Source organism: Euprymna scolopes, chromosome 31, assembly GCF_053919585.1.
Source record: "Euprymna scolopes isolate OS-2025 chromosome 31, ASM5391958v1, whole genome shotgun sequence".
NCBI classification, from domain to species: domain Eukaryota; kingdom Metazoa; phylum Mollusca; class Cephalopoda; order Sepiida; family Sepiolidae; genus Euprymna; species Euprymna scolopes.
Window position 1 is genome coordinate 37,456,508 of NC_136512.1, and position 12,732 is coordinate 37,469,239.

The following is a 12,732-nucleotide window of genomic DNA, read 5'->3' on the forward strand; positions in this document are numbered from 1 at the left end:
ATTTATTGTGTGTAATGATATCGAATAATCAAATTGCTTTGGGCAAGTTTGTTAAATAGGAGTCGTTACAAAGATTTTATATTATTTAATACACAGGCATGATACCTATTGTGAATGATTCATTGATCCTGGACACAGCACATAACGGCCACGATGACCCTATTTCTGATTATTTTATTTCCTAACACTATCGACTACTCAAGATCTCCCTAATACAAATTTAATTCGTTGGTAAGAACCGATTTTAGACTTTTGGCAAATGTGAAGTCACCATTACCAAGTTTCCATTACCCCTTAGTCCATTTTAGCCCAAGGCATCATCATCATCATCATCATCATCATCATCATCATCATCATCATCATCATCATCATCACCACCACCACCACCACCACCACCATCATCATCATCATCATCATCATCATCATCATCATCATCATCATCATCACCACCACCACCACCACCACCACCACCACCATCATCATCACCACCACCACCACCACCACCACCACCACCACCACCACCACCACCACCACCACCACCACCATCACCATCATCATCATCATCATCATCATCGTCATCGTCATCGTCATCGTTATCATCATCATCATCATCATCATCATCATCATCATCATCATCATCGTCGTCGTCATCATCATCATCATCATCATCATCATCATCATCATCACCATCACCATCATCATCATCATCATCATTGCTTACCGTCCAGTTTACATGCTGGCATGCGTTGGACGACTAAGAAATTGACTTCTAATCTATTGTATCGTGATATATGTTTTTGTATTTGATTTTTGCATTTTTCACAAACCGATGCTTTTAAATGTTGTGTTATTAATTACATTCATAATTAAAAACATTTTTTTTGATCAAAAGTTGAAATGAGATTAAAATAAGAGATTCCCCAAAAGAAATCATCATCATCATCATCATCATCATCATCATCATCATCATCATCATCATCATCATCATCATCAAACCTACCCTCAATCTATTTATCCCTTTGACTTTTTTTTCACTTCTTTTCATTTTACCTTGTTCTTCTCCAGTAAACCTGCTACCTTAACTGTTCTACATCTATTAACCCCCAAAGCTCTCAGCCATTCTTTGAACATGGCCATACAAGTTAAGTCGCAAGTTCTGCACGTATCTCCCTAAATTGTTTAGATTTAATTTTAGTTATTAGATCTAAGTCTATCATTAAGATTCACATTACTCATTAATAATATCATTCTCATATAATTTCCCCCCATGCAACGCATGTCGTCAACCCTGACTGGTCAGATTACACCATCACACTGCATACACAAGTCTGATAGACTCTCCCCCTGATCTGCTGTTTAGCTGCAGAAGCTCTCTGAACTTCTGTATCAACTCTCAACTCTAAAAATAAGTTTCATGATTGATTTCACTATGGCTAACAATCTATTTAAATCTTTTGGCTAATAATTCTTCTAAACGTCCCTACTCATCATTTTTGCAAAATTGTCTGTTGGTCCCAAAAGATTCATAATTCGAATCAATCGTTAAAACAATAATCGGGAAATAATTTAAAAGGAATAAGTAACGAAAGAAATGGGGAAAAAGAAGAATTATATTCAACAAAAAGAGGGTAAACCTGTAAATTCACCCTTGTCCAGTCGTCTGTACGTCTGTCTGCACTTTTCTCAATAACTACGCCTTGGAATTTTTTGAAATTTTGCACAAACATTAAACATGATATGAGTAAAAAGTAACAGAACGGATTTTTTCGGGAAAATTCTTGTTTCCCTCCTAGGGGTGCCTTTTGGGTTAAAATGGCTAAAATCGACACTTTTGTGTCTATTAACAAAAAATTGATGCCTTGGATTTTTATAAAACTTTCTGAAAAGTTGTGACTAACTGATTTCTATATAATTTTGTTTGTCTATACTTCGCAATAACTCTTGGTTGTGCCCCAGGGTATTTCTTAGGGCTAATAAAACACACTCCATTTTTGGGACTATTTTACCATATTTGTCCAAAATTTTCTGTGTGTCTGTTTAGCAGTTTTGCATGGTGCTGAACTCAAATTTAAATATGTTAAGGCCTTGGTAACTTTTAGGGCTAAATGGGTCAGGGCAAATGTTCGACAGTCATTTCTTTTGTTGCATGTTGTAAAACTCAAATTATTCTTAGATTTTTTAGATTCATTAGATAGCTGATTAAACAATAATGGGTTCTGTTCAAGACTACATACAGATTTTCGAGTTAAACATAGAGATTTTTAAGTTCGATAATACGCACCTTGGAAAGGTCGGAGTGTACATCGGTCAAAATGCTGTAGGAATAAAATTCAAGATGAGAACAGTAGGTGAAATAAAGCGAATAATAATAATAATAATAATAATGATAATAATAACTTCCAACGACTGAAATATTAAGGAAAACCCTTGAATGCGGAGAATAATACAAGACAATATAACGAATAAGCGTTACAGGAAATGAAGAACACCGAAACTGCATATTTACAAGTTCTACACCCCCCATCATGCATTCCCCCCATTGTTTCATCACCGATCTCCCCCCCCCCCACAAAAAAAATGATACCAAAGGGCCGAGAAGGGTCAATAAGGACTGAAAGACAGAGGAGCGAGCGCCAACCAGACCTCGGCTGGACAAGCGCAAAGAGAACTGGGACCACTCAAATCCAGTATAAACCAATGGCCACTACCAGCGAGAAATCAATGGTAAGCGGCTGTTGCGATGATGCAAATTCATTTGCAAATGCTATCGAAGGAAGTGGAGAGGGCTGGACGTCTGGGGAGACTTGTTGTCACTCAGCTTCCAGAGAATACCACAGGTTTCCAATCAGATCGTTTATTGACTTGTGTGAAAGCTCCATGTGAGCCAATAATAATAATAATATGTTTAATTTTATTAGTTGTAAAGGGTCATTGATGATGATTGACTATACACAAGTATTTCTTTTAACTAGTTAACTAGTTAACTAGGAGATTGATACCTTTCCCATTGTTATTAGTGTGTAAATGAGAAAAGAAAGATGGGAGAAAACATGGCGCATATATATATATATATATATATATATATATATATATATAGATATAATGTTAAAAGTACACGTATGCTTCTAGGATAGTGATTTAAAGGTTATGAGGGGTTTTTGAAGCATAAAAAACGATGTTACTTTTTGTATTTAATATTTTTATTGTTATTTTTCGATACTTTTTTATGACCAAGAGCGGAGGTCTGCTTGAAATATAAACAAGGCCGATAGCCATTAGTCGCGTGCTCTTATGTAATGAATGAATGCGTGAATGTAGGATTGACATGAAATTCTTAAAGATAAACTAAAATGACCGAAAAATGGGCTGAAATGACTTCAATAAATAAAAAGTAATGACTTAGAATGACTTTAATGAACTTAAGGATGAATTGTATGACCTTAAGAATGACTTGAATGCTTAAAAAATAACTGATATCCTTAAAAAACAACTTGAATGATCTGGAGAATGACTTGAATGGCTTTGAGACTGACTGGTTGTGAAGTGGGTGATCATTTTACATTAAATTAATACAGAAAAGTGATCCCCCACTTTATATCACAATAAGTACAGCATGTAGTAAGAACAGATACTACACTTTGATCTTAGCCAAAAGGCCAAGAAAAGGGTATTTATTTGCTCCCTCACCGAGCAAATTAGGCACAAGGCCTATTTTTAATGTGAGGAGTGAAGGGGAAATGGGGACCAACTCCCTGGGTAGTAGGGGAGCTGGATAGTGACGATTGGTATGAAGGGTTGCCCCTACATTGACCAAGGTCTTATATGTGGGGTTACCCCCACATATGGTCTTTGCTTGCAGTATCTGCCAGTACAGATACTACACTTTGAGATATTAAATTTTTTATTCACAGGAAAAAAATACATTAGGGAAAATGAACAAAAAACTTAGGCACAAGGCCAACTACAAAAAGAAGGGGGGATGGTGAGGTTGGTTGATCCATCTCGTCTCTATTGGAAATTTTAAATGATTTTTCTCTCGGCCAGCATCTTTAATCATGGTTACCCTTTTAAATCTGTATTTATGTGTGTGGTGGGAGGGGGGTCTTCCTACTTAAACCCAATTACATTTTTTTTTTTTTAATATCAAAAAATACAAAAAAGATAACAATATTAATAAAATCAGATACTCCACTTTGATCTTGGCCAAAAGGCCAAGAAAAGCTTAAAAAGTTAAGAACAACATCTATTAGCAACAGACCTTTGATCTTAACCAAAAAGGCCAAGCACAAAAGTGTTACGGACAGACAGACCGACCGAGCGACTGACCGACTGACCGACCGACCGACCGACCGAGTGACTTATTGAGTCACCTGCACGCGACTAAAAACTGAACTTTGAAAGAAGAAGAAGAAGAAGAAGAAGAAGAAGAAGAAGAAGGAGAATAGATACAAGTAAAAGATGAAAGAAAAGATGAATAAGAAAAAGAAAACAGAAAGAAGAAATAGAAAAATAAAGAAGAGGATAAAAATAAGAGGAAAAAGAATGAGAATGAGAAAAAGAAAAAGGAGAAAAAATGTGAAAAAAGAGGTTATGAAAGAAGACTAAGAATAAGAAAGAAAGAAAGAGAAAAAGAAAGAAAGGAAAGAATTAGTACACCAGTATTAAGACTTAAAGGCGCACCTGACGATATTTGCCAAAGGGACCATTGTTAATTGAGTGAAATATCTTATTCATTAACTGACCTCTAATTAAACTGTTTTTAATTAAGCCATTTATTTTTGTACTGAAAACAACAAATTGCAAAATACAGACAGGAAAAAACAAAACAAAAAAAAAGAAGAAAAATTGAAAAGGAGAAAGAAACAAAAAAATAAAATAAAAACCAACATTAAAAGATAAAAAAAAAACCCTCACAAATGACGAAATGTGCAGATGTGTGCGTGTGTGTGTATGTGTGTGTGCATATATATATATGTGTGTGTGTGTGTGTGTGTGTGTGTGTTTATAACATTGTCTGTTTAGTATGAGTGGTATAATTGTGCTTGTGTGTGTTCGTTTGCTAATGAGCATGTATGTGTGTGCATTTGTATTTCAAGCGTGTAGTAACCAGAATTTAATGGTAAATAGCTGTTGCGAAAATGCAAAATGATTTGCAACGATGATTAAAAACAAAGATTGTGCGGGAAATCTAGGGAGACTTGCTGTCATTCAGACTTCAGAGAACACCGCCTGAAAACTATTAAATAATAATAATAATAATAATAATAATAATAATAATAATAATAATAATAATAATAATAATAATAATAAAAAGACTTGTTACAGGAAACAACGCTAGTTATCATCAGTGAGGAATCACTAGGGCTATGACAACAGCATATTCTTTTCATTGTTTTGGCTCTCGAGTATATATCCGACACAGTTAGACACAGTTAATTAACCGAGAAACACATCACTCTATATGAAAGCATACAAGATATCAACGGATACACACTCGAGAGTCAAAACAATGAAAAGAATATGCTGTTGTCCTATCCATAGTTATCACTGATGATGACCTGTGTGAAAATTCGTAGTGAGTAGAAATAGTAAAATCGTTAATAAGATTCACAATCTGACTGAAGATAGTATTTATTTTTTATGAATGAGTCACCACTTATTGTCATATATGAAAGGGGACAGATCCCAGTCATTAGAAGAATAACGTAAATAAGTTTGAAAATAATATTTATTAAAGGAAAAGGCTAGAATCGAACCAAGTATACAAGAGTTAAAAAGAATAAATATTACTATTTAGTTGCGATTCCATGAATTTAGTGAATTGGCATTATAGTAGAAATAATTATAAAACAAAGATACGTCAGTTAGAAATAATAGACAATGGATTGAGGAATTTTCTTTGTGTGCAGAAACGTGTGGACATATGTGCATGTGAATCCAATATTCACGTGGTTGGGCATGTTTCTGACGTCACAAAGAAGGATAGATTCAACATATTCAGTGAAGAGGATTTGAAATCAAGCAGATCAGTCAGATTCGGTGAGAGTGGATGAGAGTTAGTTAAGCTCCTTTCGAAAGCGAAAGAAATGGGTGACAAGACAATGTAATTTTAAAGGCAACTGAATTCATCATCATCATCAGCAGCAGCAGCAGCAGAAGCAGCAGCAGAAGCAGAAGCAGCAGCAGCTGGTAGGAATAAAGATCATCAAGTTAGTTATAAGTCTTCATTTGTCATCATTCAACATGAAAGGTAATGCGATTTTGTCTATCGTATTTGCAAAAATAACATTCTAAAGAATTGCTCCATAATAATTAACCCTTTTTTTTTAGCAACCTTGCATATGTTTTCTTGGTGTAAACATAGGAAGAATTTTTTTGCTCCTTGGTTACAAAATTGTAAAGTCTGGAACCTGTACTGAACAGCTGTCTACTGAGAACTCGTTGTCTCCGGAACTTGTATGGGATAACTAACCATCGAAAACTCTTCTGAAACTAAACAAGGCTTACAACTCAAGACCTGGTATTCCCAAAATGTCATCTCTGGTACTGATCAGGCTCGACATTATTTAACTTTGGTGATCTAAAAAGAACTGGTGCGTTAATGTGATTGTGCCGTATATTGCTTTCGAAGTGAATCCTATGCATAGAAATATATAAACATATACACATAGGAATATATAAACATATACACATAGGAATATATAAACATATACACATAGGAATATATAAACATATAGACATAGAAATATATAAACATATACACATAGAAATATATAAACATATACACATAGGAATATATAAACATATACACATAGAAATATATAAACATATACACATAGAAATATATAAACATATACACATAGAAATATATAAACATATACACATAGAAATATATAAACATATACACATAGAAATATATAAACATAGAAATATATAAACATATACACATAGAAATATATAAACATATACACATAGGAACATATAAACATATACACATAGGAATATATAAACATATACACATAGAAATATATAAACATATACACATAGAAATATATAAACATATACACATAGGAATATATGAATATATACACATAGGAATATATAAATATATACACATAGGAATATATAAACATATACACATAGAAATATATATAACATATACACATAGAAATATATAAACATACACACATAGAAATATACAAACATATACACATAGAAATATATAAACATATACACATAGAAATATATAAACATATACACATAGGAATATATCTCTAGATTTTGGAGAATTATTGCTCACAGCATTGAAACTCTTTGCAAGGGAGACTTTTTTCCTTGTTCAGCACTTTGTTACATATGCATGCACGTCTTTTACTGACAGAGCTTTACACATCAAATGTGAGCGAAATACTGACTCCTTTCCCTTAGAGTTTGGCCATTTATGTTCAGAAACTCTCGCCACTTCAGGTTGCATATTTCGTCCTTCTTCATAAAACATGCACCTTCTTCTCCTCATGGCTTCCTCGCACTGGCAGCAAAGAAAGCATATCTTTTGCTTTTTGAGGTAAGATTGTTTGTAGAATTACTACAAATATTTAAACATGCACATAAAAATATATAAACATATACACATAAAAATATATAAACATATACACATATCTGACTTTATAAAAAAAAAATTCTGAGTAACAATTGTGAATTTATTTAATATAGGCTGTAACTACTTACTATATAATACAAGTTGTGGAAATGGTTATATTATTTTACCGGTGAAAACGGGCGAATATCCCCTATAAAAATATGGTAGGAAGACGTACAGATAATATAAATAAAAATAAATTTACAATGACAAATTTAAAGAAACAAACGTGTATTATAGTTTACAATGCAAAAAAAAAAAGAAAAAAATATTCAACAAATAACTGTTACCAAACGCAAGAAAACTTACTTTCCTACCTATCATTATAAGTGCCAATACTGATTGTCAGATAGTTATCTAAAAATTTGTGATCATCACTTTTAATCTATTGTTAGAGTTATTTTCCAAAATGACAGTTTATTTCTTGAGAAAATGGTCGCTAATTTAAGACTTAAAGATAGTAATAAAAAAACCGATCCCAATTTAAATAGCAACTACCCTTGGACTTCTTTTTTTTGTTTTGTTTTTTAATATCTTTTAAGTCTGAAATTAGCACCCTTCTCCCCTCGAAACCTTGTTTCATTTTAGAAAGACAGGCAGCTAAATCCCACCCCCACACAGTAGAGATCCCTAGATGCAAAAGATCCTTCTACTCCAGTAGTTTCTTCCCCAGAACCGCTGGACTCTGGAATTCCATTCCAGGATCATACTTCCCTAACTGTACTGACATGCAGAAGTTCAAGTGCAACGTGAACCGACATCTTGCTGCCCAAATCCCTACATAGTGCCCCCGTAGTTGCTGACCCTGATAGTAGCCCCCTACACCTGAGTGGCAATGTGCCTTGTTTGGGGTGAAAATCTAATAAAAAAAAAAAAATAAAAAATAACCCTAAGGATAGAGTAAGTAGCGATAACAAATTTTAAAAAGAAGATGGCAATCTCTGGGAAGATCGTACCATGACAACAGAACAGATGCTACATTATTTCCTCGTCCACTAAAAAAGAGGAGATAATGTCTGAGAGGATGGTGCTATAATAAACGAACATATACTACACTGTCCTCGCATAAAGATGAAGTAATGCTTGGATGTATCGCCTCATGACAACAGAACAAATACTACACTATCTCATCCCTAAAAAAGAGGTAGGTTGGTATCATGTCAACAGAACAGATACTCCACTACTACCACACCTGCATTGAGCATCAAACGACAGTGCTTTAGTTTGAAAAATTGTTTAGTAAACTAAATTTAGCATTAAAAGATGATAGAAATTCCAGCTTTAGACAGGCAGTTACTACATCTCCATTATTAACAGAATAGTATTGGTATTAAATTCTGTTAAAAATAGGTATTAAATTCTGTTTAGTAGTTCATCCGATAGTTCCTAAAACTGCTATGTTATTATTTTTTCTTTTACCATTTATTTTAGATTCTTCCGATTCCAATTTAAAATATTCTATGATACTGCTGACTTTCATCTGATATTGTAACTTATTACCAGAATATATAGCAAAAAAAATAAATTCATAATTAATTGATCTAGATTTTGAAATCTATTTTGAAAATAACTTTTCAGACTGAAACTAAATACAAAATAATTGACCATTTCACCAGAGATGGCTAAAAGCATTAGAAACACTGGTTATTAACCTTTGAAAACTTTGCCGAGACTTTATATTCAGGGAACGAAATTGACCAATAAATAAGCTGAAACAACTTACAAACTCCTTATCACGAATGACCTATGAATTTATTGCGAGTTGTTCGTCACATGAAAAAGCAATCGAACGTCAGGGGTGTGAGTTCCGTTATAGAAGCGTTGATTTAATTTAAATAAAATAAAATACTCATCAGATGCGCTTGAAAACCAAATCACAACGCAATATTACAATATTTGGTAATATTGCGTTGTGATTTGGCTTTCAAGCGCACTTGATGCGTATTTTATTTTATATTTATATTATTTGTTCTCATCTGGGATATTGTAACATAGTGCAGATGCGCGTATGCAAATGCATGCGAAATGACGTCACTGGTAGGAAAAAATAAAAAGGAGATCACATTAAAGGCGTGAACAGCATTCGAGATCACGTGAGTAGTAGATGACGTTCGAGAAGGCGATCACGTGAGGAACGTCACAGCAGTAATGAGGGAATAAGGAAATAAATGTCGTTGTACAACAAAAAAAGCAAAATGAAGTTCTTTTCTATCCTTTATCCCCTTTGCGACTGAGGCTACAACGCGTTGGTTCCAAGACTACGTTACATATTATCGTCACAACAATGTTTCGGCTGATATACCCTCCAACCTTCTCCAGGTGCGTTTCGTCAAACTCGAGCATCTTTATGCCGGACTCAGAAATCTGTATGAAATTTTGAATGGAAAATCTTTATTAAATCACAGCGAGTAGTTTGCTCTCATCCTTTTAGCAACGATTAGATAGAAGTCTTAAGTAATTCGTAATTGTAATAATCAGTTCTAAGTAAAAGTCTTTTGGCAGTTGAAGTTTCGATCCTGAGCATGGGCGATCTGAAGAATAGAAATAAATTTGAAATTCCACAGAGATTCAAAAGTTGGATATAAAGATTCCTGCATTCGAATAACATCTGAAGTGAAAATTGTCGTCCAAACAACCCAAATTATTGAGGTAAGATTTTCCAAACAAATTCTTCTAGGAGATCTTTGGTCAGTAGTAATATGTGAGTGCGAGCATTATCATGATGAAAAATTACTCTCTTTCTATTAGTTAAAGGAGGTCATTTTCGGGTCAACATGGGTGAAAAATATTGCAGAAAAATATGAATAATGCTTTAATAATCTAAAATAAAAGTTATAAATTAATCGAGGTATGTTCAAGTAATAACAAAATGCATAAAATAAATTGCAATGGTTTAAAACGTTCTTTCTACAAACCGGCAAAATCTTTTGCAACGACATGCAGATATCATATCTGTATTATTAGTTTTTTTTCAATCTCTTGGAAGATCACAATTTGACATGGTCCTGAGCACTAAAATACCTAGAATTGGAACGAATCAACCATATTAAGAATGCTAATCGCATTTTAAGTACTGTTGACGTACATGTTTATTTTTCATCTGAATATTCTTCAAAAATATTGTTTTTTAAATAAGTTCAATCTAATTTCCATAATTGATGTCAGCCATCTTTAATGCATAACGTGATTACTGTAGACTCAAATCGACACTTACCGGCATAAAAAGTTCCAAAATTGAGATGCAAATATTATTTAATACAAACAAGCAGTTTCCTAAATGGGTTATCTATTCACAGACTAGTAGCCAATCAGTGCTCGGAAAATGTACTTGCATATCCAAGCATAATGGAATATTTCAACCCTTTTATAAACCAGTTAAGCAGTTACATGATAAAGATCTATTTCTCTTGTATGTAGTTTTTTTTAGCATAATATTTAGTTGGCATTCGGTGGGCTAAAACAGGCAGATCTAGATTCATGTAGAAATACCAATGGGTAATTTGAACACTTTTTTCAGCAAACATTCGTTTCTAGCTAAGAGAGAATCCAGTTCCTGAACAAGATGCCATGTTGATAAGGCGCTTAAAACATATTTTCATTATTAACCAGAAAATAGCAAAGACAAAAGTGAACTCTAGAACTCGATATTCTGTCATAAGCTTACGATGTTAAAAATATGCTCTCGGTTTTCAGCCAGAAAAAGACAAAACAAAATCGAACCCCAAAATTCCACATTTTCTCTTTAGCCAACGCCTGCCTGTCTGCTGAGCAAACCTTACATGCTTATGTTCGTTTCTGTTTTGATGAAAAGAAGAAATAAAGTTAATTTTATTGTAGTGAAGATATTAGTATTTTTTTTTTGAACTTGGTAACCTTTTTTTTTTTTTAATTCAAACTAGTTCTGTGAGATGCATACAGACATGGTCGACTCAACAAAATAACGATTTCCTATCATGACATCCAACTTACACCAAAAACTCACCATAAAATTTTGACGGCGACGTGATCTAAAAATACAACATCTCTTATATCAACATCAACATTTTGAAAACCGGAGCATATAATAAAAAATCGAAAAACGCTCGATTTCAACAAAAGGTTTCATTTTTGTATTAACTGTATTTGAATACATTTCTGAACCGTTACATTTTTCCAATCTTAATACATTTAGTGGAAATACTTTTGCAACTTACACTTACACACAAAGACACAAAGCCACTGGACTCGGCCATAAAAAAATCTTGATCTTCAATAAGAACAGAAGATTACGTACGACTAAATAACAATATGTCAGGTAAAAAAGAAAGAAAATATTGTCCGTATTTTCCTGATGAAGATTTATATGGGTCGAAAATTAGAAGTTAAATAAATATGTTTATTTTTTTTTCATCTAAATTTTGATTGGTCTCGTTATATTTTTCCCAATTTCAAATGCAGTCAAACAATGCAAATTCTACTACTACAACCACGTTATTTTTCCTCAGCAATTTAAAGACACAATACAAAAGCTTAAAAAGTAGTGAAAAATAACACAACTAAATATTCTTGTTTTTAAAATATAATCCTAGATTCTCGCAGAAAAATACCAGCTGACAATAGCATATGTAAGCAGATGCATTTTACTTTGGGTTTTATTTTTCCTGGCATGATATTCGTTGTATAGCGTTTTCTTTTTTATGGAAGATTCATATGCTTGTATACATCTTTAATTTTTTTTTTTAAATAGCCACTGATTATTGATAGAATACAAACTATACTGTTTTATATCCGGGGTTAAATTCAAAATTACTTTAACATATAAAAAATATATAAATGCCCACCAACTGTAATACGATCACCACATGGTGTACCAATTCCCGCACGTCCGTGATATAAACATGGCTGATTTGAAGTTTCTAGCTTCCAAATTCGATGGTGCCAAAATGAATATTATTCTGCCTCTTAGTTTAGTGAACATTTATTTTTCTCTTTACAAAACTGGAAAAACAAATAAACTTTGTTTTTAACTTTGCCGCATAATATGTAAATTGTATAAACTTTCAGTTAAATATTTCATTAGGTTCTTTTTGCAATTAGTCTCACAATTTATTTTA

The 12,732-nt window shown here is 33.1% G+C and overlaps 2 pseudogenes; both read right to left on the bottom strand.

The window, feature by feature from the left end:
• Window positions 1-3,542: 3,542 nt before the first annotated feature.
• LOC145255913 (U2 spliceosomal RNA) lies at window positions 3,543-3,669 on the bottom strand (annotated as a pseudogene).
• Window positions 3,670-4,085: 416 nt separating this feature from the next.
• LOC145255971 (U2 spliceosomal RNA) lies at window positions 4,086-4,223 on the bottom strand (annotated as a pseudogene).
• Window positions 4,224-12,732: the final 8,509 nt, after the last annotated feature.